Source organism: Rhinolophus sinicus, linkage group LG11, assembly GCF_036562045.2.
Source record: "Rhinolophus sinicus isolate RSC01 linkage group LG11, ASM3656204v1, whole genome shotgun sequence".
Classification (NCBI taxonomy): domain Eukaryota; kingdom Metazoa; phylum Chordata; class Mammalia; order Chiroptera; family Rhinolophidae; genus Rhinolophus; species Rhinolophus sinicus.
In genome coordinates, this window is record NC_133760.1 from 13,038,344 (window position 1) to 13,054,748 (window position 16,405).

At 49.2% G+C, this 16,405-nt stretch overlaps 1 protein-coding gene across 10 annotated transcripts in view; it reads right to left on the minus strand.

The window, feature by feature from the left end:
* SIPA1L3 (signal induced proliferation associated 1 like 3) overlaps window positions 1-16,309 on the minus strand; it is a 218,053-nt gene extending 201,744 nt beyond the window's left edge. For 4 of the 10 annotated variants that reach the window (XM_019751423.2, XM_019751426.2, XM_019751425.2 and 1 more), the window contains exon 1: window positions 15,741-16,167. The gene's annotated coding sequence lies outside the window, so the exon portion shown is untranslated. Of the gene's footprint in view, window positions 1-1,990; window positions 2,310-2,418; window positions 2,541-15,740; window positions 16,170-16,202 lie in introns of those variants that run through there. The other 6 variants (XM_019751424.2, XM_019751421.2, XM_019751429.2 and 3 more) reach the window with 6 other exon arrangements.
* Window positions 16,310-16,405: the final 96 nt, after the last annotated feature.

Here is a 16,405-nt window from a genome sequence, read left to right on the forward strand (position 1 = left end):
AGGCCACAAAAATGGGACAGACTGAAAAAACTAAAAAGGGCCTTGAAATCAATTCATGAAAACAACTATCATTTCTTTTTATTGAGTGCTTTCTATGCCCTAAACACAGTGCTAAGTCACCTGATCTCACTTTAACTTCTCATTTAATGCAGGTACTATAAGTTATTCCCATTTTCCAGGTAAGGAAACTGAGGCCAAGAGAAGATAAGTACTGTGCTCAGAGTTTGGGCAGTGCTGGGACTTGAGCATTATGCACAATGGCCTCCTAGGAGGGTCCCCAACCCCAAAACCATTTCATTTGGAGCTCAAAGAACACAGTTAGATGTTGTAGGAGGCGGCTCCTCTAATGCTTTTGCACATTCTTCAAATAGCAGCAGGCCCCCAGGTGTGATGATGGGTGATACAGGCACCTCAGTCCTTCAGCGTCTCATGCTGTTGAGAGAACTCCAGGAGGGCCACTGACCTTGCCCCACTGAGCTTGGGGAATCCCTGCTCAGGATATTTTTACAGAATCAATTGCTGACACTGGGAGCCAGAAAACTGCTGAGGAGGTGTCAGCTATTACACAGTAAGACTCTTCAAGCTCACCATTTAATTAAAACCTGTTCAGCCCCAGAACAAGAATTATTGCCTGTGAAAGCAGGGAAGACCGATAAACAGTGCCTGGCCAGTTAATTCTTATTTCCAAGGCATTCCCTGGCCTCCCTACCACAGGAAGACCAAGCCAGGACTGGCAATAGAAGTCAGCTTTCCATATTCCCGGGGGTGGAAGTGGAGGTGGGGGTGGGAGAAGGGGTGGGGGTGGGGGTAGGGTGTGGTGGTGTGGTTGTGTGTGTGTGTGTGTGTGTGTGTGTGTGTGTGTGTGGTCTCCAACAAAGCCTTCTCCACCTAATTAACCTGCACACATCCCCTACACTTGCTAGGGCCAAGGCCATCTGTTCCATCTGGATGAGCCGCTGCCAGGGTCTGGACTGGGCAGACTGACGGGGGTGAGGGACGGGAAGCCAGAGGGCTGGATGCTGCAGGCAGACCCAAGAACAGATGGGTGACCAAGGAGAGGGTATGTGCATGCCACCTCCCCTACACCCGCAGGCCTGCAGATATGCTGACATTCAGGTTAAACCCCAAATGGGGACAAGCCACCCATCCTTGGACAATGTTGTATCTGCACCTGATATAAATTCATTCATAAAATAATTTTTCCCACACCTACCATGTACGGGGAACTGTTCTACAAGGATAGAGACAGAAGTCCCTGTGCTTCCATGGAGCCTACATTTGGGGGGCAGGGGCCAAGTAAAGGGCTAAAGAGTGATGGAGAAGGTGCTATTTAAGGACAGAGGCCTCACTGAGAAGGTGACATGTGAGCAGAGACCTGAAGGGAGAGGGAGCTTTAGGGCTGCAGGGGGAAATGTTCCAGGCAGAGGGAACCGCCAGGGCAAAGGCCCTGAGGGAGGAACAGCAGGAGGCCAGTGCAGCTGGAATACAGCCAGCAGCAGCTGAGAGTCAGAGATAAGGTCAAACAAGGAATCTGCAGGACTGGGGCTTGGGGTGGGGACACAGGGAGAGCTGACACTGCGTACCACTCATGCCCAAGCTGTGAGCACTTTACATACATCGGAAAGGTGAGTGGGTCCTGCTCCTGTTCCCCAGTTGATCAGATGAGAAACTGACGCTCAAAGAGGGAAAGGAACTCACCCAAGACCACACAGCCCACGGGATGCCCCACCACCCCTGGCACAAAAGTCTGCGTCCCACAGGAGTTCAACATTCAGTGATTCCTTCTCCAGGGAGAATTATCCTCCATTTCCTTCTCACTCCCTCGATACTCCGCCCACCCTTTCTTCACAGTTTGGAGCAGACAGGTAAACATTTCATGGGAGAGGTGGGAAGAAAAAAAAAAGCCAGCAGTCTAATTCCCAGAAGGAAGAATCAGTACTAACTTTCTCTATTCTACAGGTCACTACCAAACTGAACAAACATCTCTCACCTAAAAGATGTCCTGAACACGGCCCGCATCACAGAGCAGGCAGGTGGCAGTGAGGGGAGCTCCAGGTGCGCTCAGGATCCTGTCCTGGTCTTCTCCAGGCAAAGGCCACCTGCCTGAGCTCTGCAGGCTGCCCTCGCCCTCGGGTGGTGCCTCCCCCAGCCCACTGTGGGTGTCTGGAATGCGGAAATGGGAACCTGCCGTGCCAGCTCCTAACAGCAACTTATTCAGCAGCGGCAAGAACACGCCAGCCACCGGAGTTCCCCAAAAGATGGCTGGTTTTCGGGAACAGGCACGTTCCCAAAGAGGGCTGTTTTGCCAACAGTCCCTTTAGGGAAGGGAAATAAAAGTACTCTTTACTCATCAGACACGTGGTCTAAGGCGCCTGAATGGGCTTAAGAGAAAGCTCAAAGGTAACAAAGCTGGCTCACCTGTTACCTCCGATCCAGGAATGGGCCACCTGTTCGCTGACAGAGCCAGGGCTGGATCTGTGCCAACAGCATCCCCTGCGCTGGGCTTGCGCCTGCCCACTTCATTCACAACCTCACCATCCAAAGACAGGCTTCTTCCCCCGTGCAGATGGGGAGCGAGCTCGCAGAGGCAACGTAGCTTAATGATTAAACACTGCTGCTGGACTCCCCGACCAGCTCCAGAAGCACAACTAAATAGCTGAGCCTAATAATAACAACGAGAACCGAGCTCACTATGCCAGGGCACTGTTATAAGCACCTCACAGGAATTCTCTCCCCTAGCTCTTACAGCTAAGTAGGTATTATTATCATTCCTATTTTACAGATGAGAAAGTTCAGGAACAGAGAAGTCACACAGCAAGAGAGTGGCGAAGTGGAGAGTTAACCCAAGCAGAGCAACTTGGTTTCTAGTTCTTAACCACTGCACTAGATCTCTTTTCAAGAGGAGAGACGGGTCCTCCCCACTGGGCCTCAGTTTCCTCATCTGTAAAATGGGGTGAGTGTGAGAAGTCAGTGAGATCTTTATGGTGAGTGTCATAGCCCCAACCTACAAAATGCTCAATAACTATCAGCTGCAATTATTAAATGCTGACCTCACATTCCATCAGGTTCAACTTATACCTTCAGAATAGGGGGTAACCATGGTCGTGGAGTTTAAATTCTGGACAGTTTAAGGGGAAAAAGTAAGAATACGTATTGCCATTCCTGTCATCCACCCACACACACACACACAAAAACAACCTATCTCTTTTGGGTAAAGCACTGAGACACAGTGGTAAACAAAAACCACATAGACCCTGCCCAGTCTCCTGTGAACAAACTGGCACAAAACAGTGAAAGAATACCAGATACAGCGAGCGGAGTGACGCGCTCACCGTGGGCCAGGCCCTGCAGCGTTCTGAGCGCTTTACCAGCTCAAACGCACTGAATCCTCCCAACTAGGAGGGCAATACCACTACCAGCCCACCTCACACTGCAAGGCTAAGTGGCTTCCCCAAGATCACACAGGGAGCCAGGACGGATCGACGACGTGCATCCAGAGCCCACGCTCCATCCCTGAGCCCCTGTGGCCACAGGGGCTTTACACTGTGTCCGCACCCAGCAGCAACACGCACCCACAGGAAATTTCAGTCTGCAACACGGATGGTCACTTTCATAGTTGTTGGGAGGAGAGGGCAGGATGATTAAATGATATTTAATTATTGAACTAGCAAATCATTTAATATGTTAATAAACTGGGCTAGACTCAGAAGAAGGAGGAGTGAAACCCGTGGAAAAAATATCAATAACTTCAGATTTAAAGATGACACCATCTTACTGACAGAAAGGAACAATGATTTGAAATTACTTCTAATGAAAGTGAAAGAAGTTACCAAAGCAAGACTGCAGCTAAACATCAAGACAAAAATCACAACCACAGAAGAAATACACACCTTTAACATAGACAATGAAGACATTGAAATAGTTAAAGATTTGCTTACCTTGGCTCAGTCATCAATTCAAATGGAGACGGCAGCCAAGAAACCAAGAGAAGGCTGAGACTCGGAAGGGCAGCAATGGAAGAATTAGGAAAGATCACCAAGAGCAAAGATGTGTCATTAGAGACAAAGGCTAAGATCATCCATACCCTGGAATTCCAATTACTACGTATGCACAGACGCGCACGTTAGTGAAGAAAGCTTAATGGAAAACAATGGATTCCCATGAAACGTGTCTTTGGAGGAGACCTCCAAGGATACCATGGCCCACGAGAACGACGAACAAGTGGGTCCTGGAGCAAATGAAGCCTGAAACGTCACAAAAGGCAAAAATAACAAAATGGAGGCTGTCCTACTTCAGGCACATCATGAAAAGGCAGGGTTCTCTGGAGAAGACAATACTGTGGGGAAAAACAGCCGGCAGCCGGCAAAGAGGGAGACCAAATGAGATGGACTGACTCCATAAAGGAAGCCATAGGCATGAGTCCATCGAGCTGAGCTGGGCTGCGGTAGATGGGACACTGTGGAGGTCACTGATTCATAAGGTCACCAGGAGTTGGATCCGACCCAACGGCACGTAACACATACAATACAGCTGACCCTTGAACAACACACACTTGAACTGCATGGGTCCCCTGATATGCGGATTTTTTCACAATCGATACTATAAATGTATTTTCCTTATGATTTTCTGAATACGTTTCTTTTTTCCAGCTTTATTGTAAGAACACAGCACATAATACATAAAACATACAAAATATGTATTAACTGACTGTTTATGTAAGGCTTCTGGTCAGTAGGTTATTAGCAGTTAAGTTTTGGGGGAGTCAAAAGTTACATGCAGATTTTCGACTGTGTGTGTCGGGGGGGTTGGTGCTCCACCCCCATCCGCACCCCCCCCCACGCCCCCCAGTTGTTCAAGGGTCAACTGTAAGCTAAATGGCAGAGGCCACATTTTTGAGCACTTCCCAGGTGCCAGCTATGGGAGGTAATTTACCTGCATCCTCTCCCCTCATCCACATAACCACCCTAGCGGCAGTCCTCAGAGGGGGAAGCTGAGCCTGCGTGAGGAGCTCCGTGCGTGCATCATGCATGTGTGCCTCGTGCACGCATGTACAGGAACTGGTCAGGAGCAGAGAGACGAGTGAGATCGCTGTGTTTCCAAGCACAGCGAACGCTCTCAAACACTGCACACTGCCCCTTGCACTGCTGCCTCACCACCAGCCGGGGTTTCCCTGCATTTTCAGATGAAATACTTGCTTTCTTGACAAGACTGACAGCTTCTATGGTACATGGACGCTGTGTACACATCACATTCTCGAAGGTGGATGTGACTGAACAACAAAAAGCTATGTCCTGATTTAGATAATTACAAAACAAAGTACAATGACACAAAAATGGATGGGTATCATGCTCGCACTTTGTTTCACTAACTTCTGCAGCAGACCCAGGTGTTGCCTACCCAATATCCATCGCCCCCTCCCAGGCCTTTCCTAAATGGTACTCTGATTTCATTCCTGTAACCACTCTCCTCCCAGCAGTCATGTGCTTCCATCCCCAGCCCCAGAGGAAACCCTGATTGGCCCCTGCCTGTGATTTGCCCAGGCATGGTCACATGTCACAGTGCTGGCCAATGAGCTATAAGGGGAATCTGGGAGGCAGGCCATCTAGGGAAGGTTCTCTCACTCCTAAGAGACACATAGTGAGTGAGACATGCCCGCTTTCTGCAACTGGATGTGACAACTGGAGCTGTGGCAGTCATCTTGTGCCAACGATGGGAGTCTGCCAACACAGGAGACACAGCAAGGATGGCAGAGTGGCACAACAGAGAGGGCTTGCTCACAGGCACTGTGGGACTGCTCAATTGTCAACTCTGGTGCTGTCTACCTACGCGCTTGTTTGCTATATGAGATCACAAATCTGATTTCAGGCCAATGTCAGCTGGGTTTCCTATTAGAGCAGCTCAGTGGTTCTCTCAAAATGTGCTCCCAGGCCCAGGAGCACAGTATCACTTGGGGGCTTGTTAGAAATGCTAATTCTCAGTCAGAAACTCTGGGTGGAGCCTGGCAATCTGTTACAGGGGATTCTGATATGGGCTCAGGCTTGAGAAGCACACAGTGACGGAGAGAGTTCAGAGTGGGCCTCTGGAGTCAGGCTCCCTCGATCCAAATCATGTCACCACCATTTTCTAGCTGTGTGACCTTGAGCAAGTCGTTATAATTTAGTTGCCTCATCTGTAAAAGGGGGAAAATAAGAGCGCTTATCTTACAGGGGTGTAAGGAGGCTTACCTGAGTCCCTTCACGGGAAGCCCTCGCACAGCGCAAGCATATAGTAGTTATATAAACCACCTATGCGTTGCTGCTGTTATAACTACTGTTTGCACCTAAAGACATAACAGCAGACATGACTTCCTGACTGAGCTCCCCCAAAGCTGCATCCATAACCCCTTAACGTTTATTTTGCCCCCAGGACCCAGCCCAGCGCCCTGGGGTCGCAGGGACACGTGACTGACTGACTGTTGAGCACAGGCGTGTGATACACAGGAGGAGCTGAAGGCCTTTCCCCAAGTGCAGACCATCACTCGTCAGACCTCCTCCCACAGCCAGAGCCACCGCGGTCCCAGCAGGTACCGCCGTGGACACTCCAGGTGGGCGCTCTGCTGGCTACTCTGCCCAGTCACTGATCCAGGATGCCCACGAGTTCTGCCCACCCCAGACAGCACCCTCACCAGGTGACTCATGCCAAACATCGGGCAAGAGTCCAGGGGTGCCCTTCCCTCTGCGAATTATCTGAGATTTCAAAACTGGTGGCACCAAGATGCAGAAAGCCAAAGAATGACTAATGCCACCCCGAGGGAAGGTCCCAGGAGGAAGAAGCAGCCTCTCCTTAGGCTTAACAGCAAGAACGGGTATGGGGCTAGGGGTGGGGCAGGGGCTTTGCACTGACTGGTGTCACGGACACTGCTGGGCCGTCACTGAAAGAGAAGTGTGGGATGCAGCGGTCTCCAACTCTGACCAACAACCTGAGGCAAGAAAGGATTGGTATGAATCCTTGGGCTCCTAAAAGGAAGCTCTTAGGCCGAACCTCATAAAATTGCCAATATTCAACAATTCTTGACCCACATAAAGGCAATTTAACATGGTTTAACCTGATGTAAGCCAGGAAACTCACTCAAATAATGCAACGTCAAGGAACTGGGATAGTGGTGGCCTCTGGGGAAGGGAACTGGGTGCCTGATTTTTTATTCCTTTGGTTCCATACATGTGTGGTCACTATTCAAAATTTAATGAAATGTAATAAATCAATCAACCCTACAATAACTTCCTATCTCAGTCAAAGAAAAAAACAAACCTGTGCTGGATCCCAAGCGATCTGCAAACCTGACCGCTCTCTGCTCATCCCCTCCCACCGTCTCCTCCTTCACTTTTCTCCAGCCACACAGGCCTCTTGTGAGCTCCTCAGTCTTACCAGGCCCATGGTCTCAGGGCCCTTGCACTGGCCGCTCCCTCTGCTCAGACACCCCCACTGCTCATACTGCCTCACCTCCTTCCCAGGGAGGCCATCCCTGGCCACTGTGTCTAAAATTTCAACCCCCTCCACCCTAAGAATACCTCATATCCCCTTCCCCTGCTTACTTTCTTCCACTTAGCACTTAGCGTCACAGTGTACACCTTACTCATTTATCTTTCTTACTGTCTGAATCCCCCACTTACATGAGCCCCACTGAAAGCACTGTCTGCCTTGCTCACTGCTGTTTCCCTAGCACCTAGAAGAGTGCTCAGCCGGGTGGATACCTGTTGAATGAGTAAGTTTAAAACTCAGATGCAGTGTCAGTTGGGGGTTTGCCGCCCTCAGATCCAACACATGCAGCTCCACACTAGGAAACATGGGGAAAAATCAAGCCGCTTCAACTGGTGACAGTGCTCCTAACATCCTCCCCACTCCGGATTCACCGCAGAGCCTTGGAAAGAAAAAGAAAGGCCAGAATTGAAGAGGGCCCTGGGGGCAGGAGCTTGAGGAAGCCAGAGGGCCTGCAGGACCTCCCTGGCCTTTGTCCCCACACACTAAGTACGTGGTGTAGAGAAACAGGGCCAGAGTTCCTGTTCCCATCAGCCGTCTCTGGCGAGCAAACGACACGAAACCACCAAATGATGGTGCCCTGTTTCCTGCCCCTTCCACAGAAGGATTTCGTCCATACACTGATTTGCTGTTTAGTTAGAGGCCCCAAAAGAGCAAATGCAACAGGAGCCCCTATCCGATGTGAAGGGGCGGGGAGTGTGCGTTTGTTGTACACAAGTTTCAACTTCTGGCTTGAAGGGAAATACCATCAGGTCCAAAGCACTGTCACAAGTCGCATCTTGCCCCTTTCCTTCTGTTATCAAAAGTCAGAATGGAAGGGGGGGGGCACTTTCCCTGCCTCCCACTGCAGAGCTGGAGGCAAACCAAAGGCTGGATTCTGGCTCCCAGTGGGGCCCTAACAAAGCCCCATCAAAGGAAGGATCTGTGCATGTCTGTCCTGAGGGGAAAATGGGGGGGAGGATCTGAGGCCTCTTGTTGAAACTCGTCCTTGGAAAAAATGTAGGAGGGGCCCCATGGTCAGGTGCTGGAGGCAAACAGCTTTCAGGGAAGAGGGACTCAGCAGCCTGACTTTGGGCCAACGCCACTGTGGCCGCTACTCAGGGCAGCCAGGGAAGCATGTGGCCACTGCTGTCCTCACGCTGCCAGATGCTACGTTACCAAAGGGTTCCCGAAACCTTGGGCCAAGTATTGACTCGTATTATGAATTTAAAAAAACAAAACACCCTTTTTTATTATACATGTGGACTGGGCAGAGACAGGAAATTCACCCCCACACACACTTGGGCTTGAAACACACAAATGCTGAGTGAAATTTCTTGTACTTGTTTCCAGCTTTTCATGATGAGACATTTCAAACACATAAAGGTGAGAAGAGTTGAATAAACCCCCGCAGGCCAGCGTCAACAGTTACCAACTCAGGACCAATCTTACTTCATCGCTTTATTCACCGTACACACTTGTCCCCTCCACTCCCTGCCTGTCCATATTATTTTGAAACAAATCCCAGACATCTTAATAGTTCATAGGTATTTAGAATGAATGTCTTAACGATAAGGACTCTTTTCTTAAGTAGAACCACAGTATCAATTATCACACCTAAAAAATTAATAAGAGTTTCTTCATAATATTAAATATCCAGTTCGTTCTTTGCTATTTTAAAGAAAAGGGAAGTGCACATTCCCCAAACACAGAAAAGCCCACGCCCAGAGCGTGTTCAAGCCACCAGGTCCCCAAGGGCCTAGGACACGACGCAAGGCGATCCCAGAACAGAGATCAGAGCCCACACGCAGAGTGGAGAGGCTGGAACCAGTCGGCAGGGTCCTGCTTGCCCGCCCCATTCGTCCATGTATCTATCCACGGACAGACCACAGACTGTGTAAGAGCCAGACCTCTGGAGCCAGTGGCTTGGGTCTGAGTCCTGCCTCTGACACTCACCAGCTTTGTGACACGCACTTCTTGACATCAGTTTCTTTATACGTGAAATGACAATGATAAGACTACCTACCCGATGCAGCAGTTTTGAGGCTTAAATGAGATACTACATGAAAAGCACAAAGAGCAGTGCCTTGTACACAATAAGAGCTCAATGAATGGTTAGTAACATTCATTCAACCAACTGGCACTTATTAAGCATCTTTTTACATGCCAGGCACTGTACCATCTAGCAGCAGGAGATAAGAGCGGCGCACACCACCTGGGAACAGGGACTGGCACCAGGTCACCACCTGGGGACATGAACAGACTCAGAATCTCCGGCACCTGCCTTGTTTGGGTAGGTGGCCCAGATTTACCCTGCCCTGAGATGAGGAACCCTGAACCAAGAGAGTAGCTAAAAGTCTAGAAGAACGACTCCCATAGAGTTGACAGAAGACAACACTGAGACATCCCTCTCCCCCCACCCCACCCAGCAAAGCCTCTTTGGATCAGAGCAAAGGCAAGATTCACAAGCTAGGTAAGCCCTGCTGTTGCTGAGGTCACAGGAAGATGCCACGTGGTTCCTGTGGAGGCCACAGCCGCAAGGGACAGAGTCAAGACACGAAAAGAAAAAGGAGGTTTCCTGCCCAAAGAAGCCATTCAGAAATGAGCTTTCAAAGGCTGCGCCTTTTTCTTGCCTTCCTCATTCTCACTGCCCACCCTCCTCCCCAGCCCCCATATGCCCCTCTCTATCCTGGGAGGTAAGACCTGTTTCCAGCAAACCTAAAGCTCCATTTAAGGAGCGGATCTGTCAGTCGTTCAGGTCTAAACCAGCACCCCAGCACCAACATAAACGGAGGATGAATGCTGACAAACGCTGGGAATCCATTTAGTGCAGTGAGTCCTTCCTATGGTTTCATTACTCAAAACTCAGACCCCACCCATGTCAAGCACCATCTAACGCAGCACATACAATAGAGATTTAAGAATATGGTATCTGGACCTAAATACAAATTCTGCCTCCATCACTTGCAAACCTTGAGCAAATGGCTTCTCATCATGATACCTCAGCTTCCTCATCTGAACAACAGGGATAATCACAGTCCCTGCCACCTCAGAAACAGGGCACACACCCCAAGCACTAAGCACGGTGCCAGGCCCAAAAGGTGCCGCTGACAGACAACAGTTATGACCTCAGCTCTACCTGCCTATGATAAATACGCTTTTCATCACTCATCCACCCTTATTCACCGAAATAAAACAGAGATGGCATATTTGATCTCTCACTGTCACCTACCACCCATGATTGATGTGTGAGCCTCACACCCTAGGCCCACATTGTCCAATACATGTGGCTACTGAGCACTTGAAATGTGGCCGGTACAAATGGATGTGTGCTGAAAGTGTAAAAGGCACACTGGATCTCGAAGACTTCATGTGAAAAAAAAAAAAAGGTAAGATACCTCAATAATCTTTATATTGATTACATGTTGAAATAACCTTTTGGACAAAATTAAATACATTTAAATTAATTTCCTCTGTCTCTTCTGACGTTTTAAAATATGGTCACTATAAAACTTTGTTACGTACGTGGTCTGCACCCGTGGCTGGCATTCAATTTCTAGTGGACAGCACGCCCACAGGCCCTTGAGTAAGAGAAACAGCGTCTTCTTATTCACCTTCATATGTCAGTGTCTAGCATGTGCCTGGCACACAAGCGAGGTAGGAAACCTGTTTCAGAGGTGGCTGGATGAAAGACGCTCTCCATACTTGTCCTGGTCTTAAAAGGACCCACTACTGTCCTCACATCTAACTAGGTCGCTCTTCATTCCAAATATTTCACAACCGGTAAGGCCCAGGACACACCAAATCAAAAGGGACGCAGTCGTGGTGGCTGGAAAGTGGCCCTGGACCACACAACCACTTGAGTTGCGGGCCTGTAATTGTACACGTTAATAACCCAGAATGCTGGAGCTTAGACACACTCTTTTCCCTGCCAGCCCAAGTCACCTTGCAAAGCTCACCCACATGGGACATTCGCCGTGTTCACTCTCCTTCAATACCTCACCTCGTTTCCTGTTAACCTGTGTCTGGTGAAGCAGCCAAGCAGTCCACCTTGTTTTGAGCACGGGCTCTGTTGAAGGGCCTTCAGTTTTGAAACAACCGAACATCCCAACAGAAATTACCCCACTGTGTCCCATTGGCAGTGGAAACGATGCCCGAGCATCCCCAGACCACTCCTACTGCCACGTGAATTAGGCGCTGCATCTAATCTGCAGGGCTTTGTGTGCCAAAAAACATGGAAAGCAAATGCTGCCTCCACTTCCTAAACTGGCCTCAGCCTAGTGAAGACGGTCTGGGAAGAGACGGCATTTCGCATAAGGGTGAGGAGCCTGGGGTCTGGAGTCAGCGTCCTCATCTGTACAGTGAGATCGATAAACTTACCTACTTCACTGGACTCTTGTGAAGACTAACTGAGGAAAAGTGTGAAAGTTTAGAAAAACACCTACTACAGAGTAAGTGCTAGGTAAACAGTAGTTGCTATTATTGTCATTGTTTTACAAAAATTAAAGTAGCATGAACTTGAAAAGTGGGAATTCACCCTTCGCCAGCCACAATGATACTGTTTTTGTAGCAAACTCATTCCCATCTCTGGGCCTTTGCACTTGCTGTTCCCTCTGTCTGCAATGCTCTTCTTCGAGCTCTTGGCACAGCTGGTACCTCTTGCTCATTCAAGTCAGCTCACGTGACTCCCCCCTCAGAGGCCTGGGAGGACTTCCCTGACTGCAAGCTAAAGTAACCTCCTTCCTCACTACCGGCCTGCCCCATCAGCCACTCTCTAGCCCCTCCTCCAGTCGTTTCCTGCATGATACTTAAAAGCTTCTGAAATTACCTTGTTTATTGTGTGCCTCCCCAGCTGGAATGTAAACCCTAGAAAAGCAAAGATCTTGTCTGTCTTGTTCCCTGCCTACGGTTTTACGCTTTTAGCCACTATGCTATACTGCCTATGTACCAGGATGTTTACGGGACGTGTGTTAAGGTAAAATCCCAGAAACCTAAATGTCCAGCAATAGGGGAATGATGAACTAAAGCGTGGTCTCTCCATACTGAAGAATGGGAGTCTAGCTGTTAAAAAGAATGATTCAGATCTGTACGTAATGACTTGAAGGGAGATGGCCTATCATTAATCGAAAAAATCAAGTTACAAATATGTGTGGCTTGATCCCTACGCCTCCCTTTTAGGTAGTGATGAGGGAGAAGAAAGAATATATATAGAAAACATAAGTCAGAGCATCCACCCAAATCACAAAGGGCAGACAGCATATCCATTTTGTTCACCACTATTTCTCCTAAACCTAACAGTAAATACTTAATAAATACTCACTGTCTGAATAAATGCTTATCTCCGGAGGATAGGATTTTGGAGTAGAGGGTGGCACCATTATTTTCCTTATACATTTCTGTATTATTTGACATATCACAACGAGCATGTATTTCTTTGTGTAACTTTTTAAAAGCCAAATTCAACCCATTCTCATGCACACAAATTAAGACCATGACCAGCGCAGCACGAAACAGAAGCAATACCTGCCTGAAGGAAGCGCAAATGTACCAAATGGTCCAACAGCCTCTCATTCTAACAGATAAAAAGAAACACTTTAAAGGAAATGACTGTTTAATTCTTTTACTAAAATATAAATAAGTTTAGATTTTGCGAGTTAAACACATTGAACAAGGTCAAGCTGTTACCATAACCATCATTTTTAAACCTAAATTTGAAATATATCAGCAAAATACGTTTTACAAAAACAAAAAAAGGCACCAGTCACTCCACATTCTAAATTCCATTTTTGATTTACCACCTAACAACTGCAAAATAGGCTCACATTTAACTCTTAGACCATTCCACAGAGACTGCTAAAAACCATGTGCTGTTGTCACTAATAAGACCAAAAATTTTCTAAAACTCACTGTTTTATTCCCTCAGAATAAGAAAAACAAAAAAACACTTAGGTAAGTTTGGGGGCCATCAGAAATTTGATTGAGAGCACAGGTTTCCACCATCAAATGAAACGACACAGGTTTCTGACAACAGACTAATAATCCTCAATGGAGACATAATAAATTCCCTTCCCAACCTCTCTTCCCGTGTGTGTCCTGCCTCCCGAAATGCCGGGATGGCCACCTTCCCATACAGGATATTCTAACCCACTGACAAGGTACGACTTTTCAGAAAGAAATGAATGATTCAGCCGAGCTTTGACAGGCTAAAACTGTAGAAATGGGTCCCCTGAAAGCAAAGCTTTGACACCACACCTGTGGCCATTGCAGTCTGACTAAATCCATATTGTCTTCTCTGCTCCTTACTAATACAATGTTTTACATACATTAATCCTGGTGACTTAAAAGAAACAACTCAACCTAGTGGGAAAAGGCCACTTTCAGTAGTGGCCAAGGGGGACTTCCAGTGTCCATGAGATGGGAAAACAAGAAGGGGCAATGAAATGGTGTTTCTGTGAAATGGCAGCTCCATCCTTCTTGCCAATCAACTGGACCTGGGAAGGCTGGGAGAGAAGAGGATCAACCCCCGGACCCCCCACCAAGTTTCTGGCTTGGGCAAGCCGAACAATGTTGACTCATTTCCCGAGATGGTGACTACTGGTTCTGGGAGGAGAAGTTTGGGTTGAACATATTGAGTTCATGGTGCCCTAGGGACACTCACCAGGGGACATCAAGCAAGCACAGGCTCCAGATCTGGAGCTGGAACTCAGGGGGCTAATATGGGTTTGAGACAGAGTCAAGTGCTGGCAGCATTGGGATGGTACATAAAGCACTGGAGTGAATGTGCGGGCTTGCAGGGGAAGAGTGAGTGAGTGACTGAGCTGGAAGCTGCTGAGAGCAGCTCAGCACCATCTCTTCTCATGCCTTTATACTACAGTACGTTCCACAATACAACCTCTACTGAACAAAAATGGGGGTGGGGGCAATAACCTTGTCCCTGGCTCTGCCCTGTAAAAAAGCAGCAAAGGCCTATTAAGAAAAAGATATGTTTTTTACGTGCTTATTATACACCAGGCCCTGTGCTAAGCACTAAACATGAATTATCTCCTGGGATCATCAAAACAACCCTGGCACAAAAGTCCCATGACTACTATTTCACAGATGGGACACTGAGGCTGGGAGTGAACATGTGGGGGAGCTCAGGGCTGTCATGTCACAGCCCACAGCTAGGCAGTGTCTGGACCAGATGGAGAACATTGAAGAACAATTGTAATACACAAGAGCTGCTACTTAGTGAGAGAATACAACCTCAGCAAATCCTTACAACCCTCTCAGGCTGATACTGTTATCCCATTTTACAAATGAGGAACCTGAGGCTGCAGGAGAGGAAGTCAACTAGACCAGTTTTGAGTCTGGCCCACAGGGAAACCTCCGCTATAGCCAGAGCCCCACCCTCAGGGGGTCTCTGGGACAGTGGAAAAACGCTGCATAAATGGTACCGTTTACTGAACACTGACTACGGTATGTGCCAGCTGCTGCTCTAAGCACTTTACACATGGTATTCTCAGTGCATTCTCAAAACAACTCTATGAGGTGACTACTATTAAAATCCCCATTTTAATGACAGAAAAATGGAGGCACAGAATAGTGAAGTCAGTTCACAAGGTCACACAACTAGTAAATGGCGGAGCCTAAATTTGAACTAGGGTCTCTCTGCCTTCCGAATCAAATGCTCTTAACAAAATAATTTCAGCTAACAGCAGCCACTCTGCATTGACTGCTAACTATGGACTCCGCTCTTTACATGCACACCCTCAACTAACCCTGTGAGATCGATAATACCTTCACCCCATTTCTCCGGAACTAACAATAGCGCAAACACGTAGTAAGTACCTTCTATGTGCCAAATGCTTTATTCGCTAGATCTCAACATCTCAACAGAACCCTCAGCAAAAGAGAAATATTCGCTTCTTCCCCGGTTTTACCGAAAGGGGAAACTGAGCTTCGGCGCGGTTTCCCTAGATAGCTGCTCCCGAATGGGCAGAGCCAGGACGCGATCCCACTGCACCCCACTCCCACTGCATGCTCTTCCGCACAGCGCCCGGGAGCACGTCTGGAAAGTTGAGCCACGCGGGTACGAGTACGGCCAGGTCCCGAGGGCGCGAGTCCCGGCGCCGCCGCCCCCACAACCGGTGCCCACACCCGGCCATCCGCCAGGTCGCCAGCCCTCGCTGACCCTCAGGGTCCGAGTGGATACCGATTCCCCGCCACCCTTGAGTGAGGCCGCCGCTGCACCTGGAGCCACATACCTGGACGTCCCGGATGCCCGCCCCGCGCGCCCCACGACCTCGGCGTTCGGCCCCGAGAGGTTCGCTGGAGACGCCGCCAGCTCCGGTGGCCCGAGTGACTTCCAGGCTGCCCACTTCCAAGCCGCTTCGCGCGAGGCCTCCTGGGAACTGTAGTTTTACCCCAGCGGCAGCCGACTGAATAAAGCCTGCCGCGCGGGTGCTGCCGGGAGTAGTAGGCGCAGCACCGCACCGCCTTCTGGGAATGGTAGTTCACCTGTAGCCTCCGTGCAGCTCCAGTCTCCAGGGCACTTCCGCAGACCCGAGGGGCGTGAAGGGTGGAGGCGTGTCTTTGCGGACTCCAACCCGGCTGCAGGGCTCCACGCTCTGCGAGGGCGGTTTTTCCCTTTCTCCCAGTCCTGTCCACCTTTTCCTTTCCTTCAGCGAACCCTCTCCCTCCCTCTCCGCCAGGCGTGAGGTACTTACCCCGAAGGTGCGAGCACGGGGAGAGGCGGGGACAGCAGAGCCCTGCGCTAGACCCCCAACGGAGCAGAGCAGCGGAGGAGGGCGTCTCTGCGCGCTCGCGCACGCGCGCTCGCCGGCCAACTCCGGACTTAATTGCCGCCGGGCCCCGCGGGGAAGACTTTTTTTTTTTTTTTTTCCCTTTCGAACGCGCGCGCGCGCGGGGT